At 38.0% G+C, this 9,933-nt stretch overlaps 1 long non-coding RNA gene across 1 annotated transcript; it reads left to right on the forward strand.

Moving 5' to 3' along the window:
* Nucleotides 1–8: 8 nt before the first annotated feature.
* Nucleotides 9–1,351, forward strand: LOC130726683 (uncharacterized). The gene is made up of 2 exons (XR_009014941.1): nucleotides 9–743; nucleotides 846–1,351. It is a non-coding gene; the product is annotated as an uncharacterized LOC130726683 (long non-coding RNA).
* The last annotated feature ends 8,582 nt before the right edge of the window (nucleotides 1,352–9,933 follow it).

A 9,933-nucleotide genomic window follows, 5' to 3' on the forward strand; every position in this document is an offset into this window, starting at 1 on the left:
TATCTTTCCACCTCACCATCTCTATTTCCAACCACTCATTCAAATTTCAAATTTGGTCTATCTTTCTCTCTCTACATAGGCCCCACACCCAATCAGATTTATTTTTCTCACTCTCCCCACCAATACTCACTCTCGACTGTCTCTCTCCCCCACTCCTCATTCACATTTTTTTCTCTCTCCCACATCACACCATCTTCTTCCTTCTTCTCTGTAACAAACACCATCACCATATTTCTTCCTCTCCCATGGCAGCCGCCACCCATGGCCAAGCCACCACCGCCACGAGCGCCCCTCTGCTCACGGATGCCGCCACTAACCGCACCACCATCACCGTTCCTTCTTCTTCATCTCAAGGGAGCCACCATGAACGAACCACCGCCACCTTGAGGCCACGACCGCGAGCCCTCTCCCCTGTCCAAGTGAGCGCCGCCGCACCACCACCACTACCAGAAACGACGAAGAACAGAAGGAAAAAATGAAACCCTAGCCGCCACCTTTCTCCTTCGATCTCCGGCGAACCATTCCGTTTTTGGAAAAACCAACCACACCATTGAACTCCCCTCATCATCCGCTTCAAACCCCCTCAATCAATTTGACGATCGGCCGCCGTCACTCCGGAGACCGCCACCGCCGCCGCCGCCACCGGCGTCTTCTCCGGCGAGCCTTGTTCTCAGAAAGGAGGCCAATTTCTCGAAGCTCTCGACCTCTCCTTCCTGAATCCAAGGTCAAATCATTGTTTAGAGGTGATTCTCTTTGCCAATTCTGAATTCCCCTTTTGAAACCCTAATTTTGGTCTTGTTCATTCCTAAGTTCCATTCTCTGTGTGATGTGCCATTGTTATTTAGCTATGAAGGCCACTGAAGGATGAGAATTTCGTTACCAGAGTAGAAGGAGGGTGAAGTTCAGAACCTTAGCCATGAGGCTTAAGGTAGAAAAGAAAGGATTATTGCTTGGTTATGTCATTAGTTGTATGGGTTTTGTCAATTGTTGGTATGGGGTCAAAATGTTTTCTGTTTTGGGAAAAAGGAATTAGAATCCAATTTTTGAAAATGTATCAAGGTGCTGGCCTGACTGTTATGGGAAGCATTGTACTTTGACCCTTTTGTGATTTATGGACTTGCATGAATTAAAGTAAAATGGTTAGGTTTTCATAATGAAAAACTTGGCTGGATTTCGAACTTTTGAACTCTTTCTTAGACTGTGTTAATGATTGAATTTGAAGAAGTAGTCTTCATAAAAGTTGTAGCCCTTCTGTTAGGAAAGTTTTGCTGCTGGTTTCATGTCAATCTGACGTCTGTAACTCGAATTATACGTTTTTTAGTGAGTATGGGTTAAGCTGTCCCGTTTCTCACGAACTGCTGTAGTATTCGATTTTTCTTGAATTTTGTACTTTGAATTTGGACTTGGAAATTTATGAGGATTTACCAAACTTGTAAAAGAAGCCATGATAAAAATATTAGATTTTTCGGAGTTTATTTGACGTATTTAAAAATTAGCTAAAGTCGCTGTACAGTTGATGTTTGTTTTGACAAAATCACTTATTTCAAGTGAAAATAGTTGTTTTGGAAAAAGATGAGAAACCTTTTATTTTAATTGATATTGCAATGTTTGGGGTAGGAAAACATCTTTTAAACCTTACTTACGTACGTTGTGTATTCGCCTATGAAAATCAAGAACGTTTGAGTCTTTACGCACATTTATTTGTTAAAAAGCGATTGCGAAAAGTTTTGAAAGTCGAACAAGTTTTTGGAGTGTTAGAGAATAAGTGTTCGAACATTACCTCTTTGTTAATGGATGTTTAGGAATAACATGATTGGATAGAGATAGAACAATTAAGTTTGGATTTCCGAGTGAGGAATTATACTTCGAAAGGTATTATTTAGAATTGATTAAGTTGTAATGGTAATCTTGATGTTGGAAGATATGACTTAGGATTGAATCTTGAATTCCAAGAAGTTTATGAGCTTTACTATAAATATTTGATTCTAGAAGGTCTAGATTTGAAACTTTGGAAGTTCGAGGACTTAGAAGTAATTAAGGGATTAATTGAGGACTAGAAGCTGTTATTGGAGATTGATGATTTACCTATAAGTTTGGGATTTTTATAGAACCAAAGTGGAGTTTCAAAGAGACTAGGTTTTGTGGCTAACGAGATATCATGAGTTGATGTTAAGAGAAATGATTCGATCGTTTTTTAAGGAGCTTATGAGTCTTGAATAAATACATGATCATTAGATAAGAAGAGTTGTTTGTCTTGGAAGTTAACTATGGTTTATGGATTTCTTTATAAGAGTTAATGAATTTGATAAGAATTGATAATGATACAGTGTTGACTTGAGGAATAGATTGTGAGAGCGAGTTGAGACATTAAGTTGTTATAAAAGACTTGATAAGTAAGTATTGAGGATAAAGAGGAGTATGGAATAGAAAAAGGGAAGAGATTACTTAAGGATGATGATAGGAGAATGTTATCTTGAGATGATATGTATTGATTGTTTTAACCAAGAGTTGGTTGCTTAGTATTGCGAAAATACCTCAATGAGTATCCTAATAGAGACCGATGCCTCTAAGGAAGACGAGAGGAATAAGTGTTCTTTAAATTGCACCTTCGCTTTTGTCAAGCATTTGACTATTTGGTTTTAAAGCTGATTTACCAAGTCAAAAGCTTTTGAAGCATTGTTATTGTTTTGTTGTCATTATGACGACTTGTCTTAATTTCGGTGATTGATCCTAATGGTTTATAACCATTGCGGAGATTGAGTTTAACTTGTGATTTCGTCGAGTCAATTGCTTGAGATTGTAGCTTTAGACTTGGAAAGTAGGTAACTCAAATAGTAATTACGTTATGTGTACATATGAAGGGTACGAATAACGAAAGCGCTTGGCGACAAAGCCAAAGGACAAAAGGAAGCGAGCTAACACATGAAAGCAAAGATGTGATTGGATTGGAGTTTCCGTTTAGTAAGGAAAATGGCTAAGGTTAGGGCAACTTACTTACTAGCTATTGTATTGTAGGCGTCGATAAATTCGATTTGAATATTGCATTGAATATTGTTTATCGCTTTGAACTAGAAAATGTTTTCTGGAGGCTTCCGCCGAGTGAACTGATATGAGACGTGTGTCTCCGTTTTCTGAGAGGCTTCGGCCATTTACTGGTTTCTGTCTTATGTTTTCTGCACATAATTATTGTTATATTGCTTCTTATAGCTTGAGATATTGATATTGTTATTGAATTGTGCGCTTGACGCGATTGCGGAGTGTGGGACATTTGAATTGATTCATTTTGATCATTCGGGTTGAAAGAATAACCCTAGGCAGGTCCTGACCTGAGGTCTGAGATCTAGCCTTCTTTGAAATACTAAGACTTTTCCCGGGGATTATATTTGGGGGATTTGGGAAACTTTGAATAGTTAGACTTTGGAACTTGGGAATTTATGGAACTTGGATTTCGATAATAAACATCATAATTTGATTAACTCAACTTGAAATGCTTTGATTAATTACCGAGACCTTTAGGGAAACTTAGGAGTTGGAAATGATTGTGAAAAACAGGAAAAAGTCGATAATCCATGAGTTGAGTAAAACTGAGCGTGGGTAATACCCTTCTTGACCGTCAAGTGGATGAGTCAACATGACTAATAAGGGAAATAAGTGCTTCCTTGCATTTCTTGAATAATTTGGTGGACGCCACGGGGGTGATCCACGGTGACGAGAGGAGGTCACCGAGTACTCCAGTACTCTTCTGTTGGGGGTTTATGTCGTCAGGGTCGACATTAAACACTTGGGCTTTTATATTGGGATTTGTAGTTAAACACGTACGTGCGAGGATGATTCGATGTTTGACTAACCATATTGCATCATGCATACATTCGAGGTTGGGACGACCGAAAGATTGGGCCTCGGTGAAGTTGGGACGGCCTCGGTCGGGCTTCACGAAGGTTGGGACGGTCGAAAGACTAGGCCTTCACGAAGAACACCAAGAGTGTATCTTCGGCATAACGGGCGTAAATGGTTCAACCTAGGGTGGTTAGAATTGATCCGACTATGCATGGGTCGTAAGCGACACCCGAGCGGAAAAGGTTACACACTAGGCCTGTGGTGACTGACTCGATGGTGCCCATCCCAATTGAACTATCCGGATCATTTTGAATTGCATTGCAAGCATACATGCACCCTAACTGGAATTGTGTGATATGGTCTATTGAATTGTTGATTAGAGCCTTGATAACATGCTAAGTATATACCTTAGGATAGGCAACTGAGAACCTATATAAGTATATACCCCCGTTGTCGCATGTTGATTGTATATCTATTGTATTCTGTAAGTTGACCCTAGCGCCTTGGCTTTGTTTGTATGTTTGTGTTTGGGCGGTCGGCCTACTGCCAGACGATGACCAGTGATGATGTGAGTAGATGCTACTCCATTTGGAAGGACTATAGAAGACTCGAAGAATAGAGTCGGGTGTACGACTAGAGCCTTTCGGTAGAAAAGCTTACCGTTATTGGTTTAAGCTTGCAGGATCATTTTATGATTTGTATTTGAGGTTTTAGGTAGGTTCCAGTGCATTGCGTTCCTATGGTTACCCAGTGTGGAAATCATAGGGAGTATATCGGATCTATGGAGTCATTACATAGTGGGTCCGTTGTTGGATCTTGTTTTATTTGTCATGTCTGTTATGTTGTGCCTTGGTCAAGGACATATGTGAATCATTTACGATTGGGAGTATGCATTACATGTTTTGGAAATGCTTCGAAAAGGAAAAAAAATACTTGCATTTATAAATCTCTTTTGGAAAATATTGCATATTTACTTTAACAGGTTACTAAAGTGACCCCCGGAAATCGGGGTGTTACAAGGCCGAGTTGAGTGGAGTCTCTGAGTGTCAAACAGAGCTCCACGAACCGAAACCGAAGACGCCGCGCCAGAGACAGAGTTCGATCTGGTGAGGTTTCAGGCTTGGAGCGCGAGATATTTGTTTTCGTAATGAGAGGAAGAAAGGGTTGTGTCGAGTTAGGGTTATGTTCTGGTGGTAGTTCGAATTCGAATCCAGTGGTTGGTGGGAGGAGAAAGGGTTTCTGGTGGGTTGGTGGGTGAAGAACGGTGGTCTGGTGGGTTGGTGAGTTCGGTGGGTTGGAGTTTTAGCTGAGAGAAGAAGAGGGTTGGTTGGGTTTGTGAGGTTTAGGGTTTGTGAAAGAGTGAAAGGGAAAGTGTAAATTTGTGACATGTGATAGGCTTTTCACATCAGGTATTATTTCACTGATGTTGAAATATAGTTCATCAAAATTTCAAAACTGCCACCGTGTTTATATTTCACATCAGGTATTATTTCCACTGATGTGAAAACTCTTTAGTAAACTATTTTTCACATTAGGTATTTCCTCCAATGATGTGAAAATCTTCAGCAAAGTTCACTAAAATTTTAAAATTGCCACCGTGTTATCTTTCATATCAGGTATTTGATCCACTGATGTAAAAACTCTGTTGTGAAATGTATATTTTCTAGTAGAGCAAATTTGCCCCACAGTTTACAAGTAGAAAATCATTTAGTTGACAGCAAGTGTGTGACATCTTTTGTGAGAAACCATAACTTCGAATCATAATTATAAATGGAAAATATTGCGAAAATAATCAAAAATTAAAAATTAATTCTTTTATTACATTTAACAAATTATAAATTGAAAATATTTAGAAAATAATGAAAAATTATACATTAAATTTTTAATTTTTAATTTTACATTTAACCACTTAGGTGTTAAATTATTTAAATTCGAAATTATTCATAAAATTAATGATTAATACTATTTAATGCAAATTTTCAAAATAAAAAATTAAATAAATAAACTAGAAATTATTTACCGGGTTCAAATAATTTTGAAATTTATAAATTTTTTATAATTCAATAAGATTTATATTTTAGAAAGATTTGAATTTGAAATGAACTAATATTTAATAATCAATCATTTTATCATTAAAAAATTAATCTTAAATTTCCTCCAACTATTTCATAAAAAATATGAAACTCGGGATTAATGATTAATGATGAAAATATCAACTCTTTGATTTTTTCCCAAATTAAAAAATTATGAGGTTCCCTCCAATAATATTTATATTTACGCTATTGAAATATTTATATTTTAAATCCGAAATTAATATTGGGGTTCCCTCCAATAATTTCAAACATTATGAAATATTTTAAAATAATTTTAAACACTATAGTTATTCTTCTTCTATCTCATGTCATGTGTCACCACCATGTTGACTCAGTTTCTCTTCATTAAAAAAAGACTTCATCTACAGATTTTTTTATACATAATAAAATTTCAATTTTAAACATATTAATGATATTAATGGAAATATTAAATGCATTTTTCTCATTAAAATTTCAATTACACTTATTATTATTATTATTATTATTATTAGTATTATCATTATTATTATTTTGTTTAAAATTTAAAATTATGTACCTTATAATTTGGATGACATCTTTTTTGGTGAAAGGTGGCGGCGGCAACTGTAAGGGGGTTAGGGAGTTGGTTGTGGTGGTGAGAGTGGCAGTGTAATATAAGGGCGGTAGTGGCAGCAATGACATAATAGTGGTGATGTAGCAGCATTAGTGTTAGTTGCTTATGAATCTTTAAGACACACTTAGCCCTCATGCTTCGTGCTCGGTGTCTTGTGGACAGGTAGACTAGGCGAGCCCCTAGAGGGCCTATGTCCAGGGGTTATCCGCCAAGCGGCGGTCGCCCAGCCTGGGAGTTGGGCCTCCTCCAGCCCCAAACAGCCCATCAGAGGCAGTTAAACACACCAAGCCTAGCTCTCACCCTATAAATAGGGAGCCATCACCATTTGTAAGGGACTCTTGGCTCATTTGCTAAATACACACAAGAAATTCAGTTATATTCTCTCTCTAACTCTCTCACTCTAAGTGCAATCTCTCTACTCTAGGGTCTATACCCTTTCTCAATGTTCATGGCAAGAACAGAAGTGATTGTGAGAATGGCGACGGTGGTGCCAAAGAGTGGTGGTTGTGGCCGTAATGTTGGTTGTAGAATGGGAGAGGTAGGGTGGTGGTGGTGGTGGTGACGATAATGGGGGTGATGGAGGCAATTATAAGAGGGGGATGGGCTGGACTTGGTTATAGTGGTGGAAGTGGCGTTAATGGTGGCAGTGATAATGATAGTGTTGTAGGGCGGTGGTTGCGGTAATGACGGTGGAAGTTGCGAAGGGTGGTGTTTCTGGTAGTCGTGGTGGCAGCCACAGTGGTAGTTGTGGGTGGTGGCAGTAGAGTGGTGGTAACGGTGGTGGCGGTGGCGGAGGGTGGTGGAGGAGGTGGAGAGGGTGGTGGTGGAGTTGATTGTGGTTGTGGCGGTTGCAATGTTGTAGAGCATTAGTGATGGCAAGGGGTGGTGGTGATTATGGGAGTGAGTTGGCGGTGGTTCATGTGGTGGTGGCGATGGCGGAACAACGATGTTGATGACAATGGTGGCATAGGTACTGGTTTGTGGTGACAATGGTGGAGAGTGGTGGTGGTGGCAAGTAGGTTATACGTCACAATATTATTAGGCAGACATTATCCATCATCTGTATGGTGGATTAAATATTCCAAAAAAATTAATGTATACGAGTAGATCGTTGGATATAAAAGTCTATACATGCAATGCAATATTAGCACCAAATAATGGATAAACTCATAATGTATTGTAAAAGTTTATACTATCATGCGAAAAAATAATGGTTAAGAATAATCACAAATTAATTTTTCAATTTTGAAAATGTAAAAATAACTTATATTTTATTTATTAGTTTTTTTTTGAAAAAATTAAATTTGTTAATATAAAACACTTTAATAATGATTGTTAAAATTGTACTTCTATGTTGCACATCCTAATTCTCACATTGCAATTAAGATAAACCATTTTTCCACTTTCTACAACATTTCTCAAGTCTCAGTAGTATATACAATATACGTACAATTTTGTTGGGCTTAAGGCAGTGGCGATTATAGGAGTGGAGCCGGTGGTGGTGGCGATGTCAACAACGACGGTGGTGGCAGGAGAGGTGGTGGTAGTTGTGGCAAGTAGTTTATACAACAAAATCTTATTTATTTTAATATATAAGAGTAGATTGATGTATTGTACCAAACTAACTCTTATTATCATGATTTTAAATGCTAATATCTTATAGATTGATGTATAGTACCAAACTAACTCTTATTATCATGATTTTAAATGCTAATATCTTATGTAAAATTTTCATCCAAAAAAGATACTTTTTAATTAACATTAGCATCTTAGTTTTTTAGGAAATATTACATAAAAAATAACTTTAAATATATTTTTCTAATAAGGTGGTTGTTTGAACGTATAGGTCGAAAGTTCAATTCTTAAGAGCCACACTTTTAGATAGACTTTTGATCTCTACCACACCCGTGTCAGGGTGAGAGAATTTTAACACACAAAAAATCTAACAAACATTTATATATTTATGCAATTTAAAATTGTAAAAAGTTAAAAGGTATAGTATTAAGCAAATTTTAGATATAAAAAAAGTCACTCGTGCATTGCACAGGTTATTCAACTAGTTTGAATATATAACTAATAGTTATTTTCAAAAAAAAAACCAACTTGCAAATTAATTAATGAAAAGTAGGCATAGAAGCCAATACATCAGAATCAACCAAATGGATCGCCGTTGATGGAACTTCTTCCACCTGCCCTTAGTCAGTATAGGCAGAATCATTACGAGCTAAAAAGTCGGCCATTGAATTATCATACGTATAAAAAAAAGTCAAATGAAACAAAATCTAAAAACACAACTACAATCTCACATAATTGTAACCAAATAAGAACACCCATTTTTGGCCTTCTCTTGCAGGTGACGACGACGTCGAGCTGGCAGCAGAGAAAGACTCGGCATTCTGGCGAGCCGCTCGGTGGTGTGATACGTAGTGGGCTTAATACGCCCTGCCAAAACGACTTCAAAACAAACAAAAATGTGCATGTCGTGCTCACACCAAAGGAATAAAGCCAAACAATCCCTCTTGAAGGACACCTGTTGAAAGCCAATATCAACCGGGAGCCGTAAGGACCACCAGAAGGACTTCGGCTACGCCAACAAAAAAGAGAGGCTAGGCACCGGGAACGACATCACAACAACCATAATCTCTCCATGTTCATTTCGAGCCACACGTTTCCAACCTTCCAAGATGCATCAAAGTTGATCTTGATTACCGCAACCTTCGGAAGTCGCCATGAAGAAGACGCTGCAGCAGCATCATCACGAGTTGCCTGCACAGACGCTGAAACTAGTCTTGTAGAGAGCGCTTGATGACCCTCTTTTAGTCTTGTTTTTAGGGTCATTTCTTTGTGAGTTTTGAGTCTTTTCTTTTTGTCTCATGTAGTGTTTCATGCATTTTTATCTTTATTTCAGTCTTTATTTAGTTTTGGTGTTGCTCCTTTGTTTGGTTGTCTGCATTTTAGCTAAGTATGTGTGTGCCAACTTGTCGGACCCGATGTTATAACATCTTGCCTATCACATATGGTCTGGAGTATCTGCTGTTAGTTGGTTTTTCAGCTATCTGTGAAGCTTCGTATTCAAGTTAGGTTTTTGCTAGAAGCTTTTGTGCCCCGTCAAGGAATATTCTGTGGTGTATTTAAACCTGGCTATGTTACATGTGGTATCCACAGAACAAGGCTATGTCTTCAATGTGTCTAGTATCAAAGGAAGATGTAGCAAAGCTGTGTCATAAAAAATTAGGGCATTTAAATCCCACAAGCATGAAGAAGGTCATATCTAAAGAAGCCATCAGAGGTATTCCCAGATTGAAGATAGAAGAAGACAAAGTGTGTGGAGAATGCCAAATTGGAAAGCAGACCAAAACTTCTCACAAGAAACTGACTCAGATTGGTACAACAAGATCCTTGGAACTGCTA

This window comes from Lotus japonicus, chromosome 6 (genome assembly GCF_012489685.1).
Source record: "Lotus japonicus ecotype B-129 chromosome 6, LjGifu_v1.2".
In the NCBI taxonomy this organism is placed as follows: Eukaryota; Viridiplantae; Streptophyta; class Magnoliopsida; order Fabales; family Fabaceae; genus Lotus; species Lotus japonicus.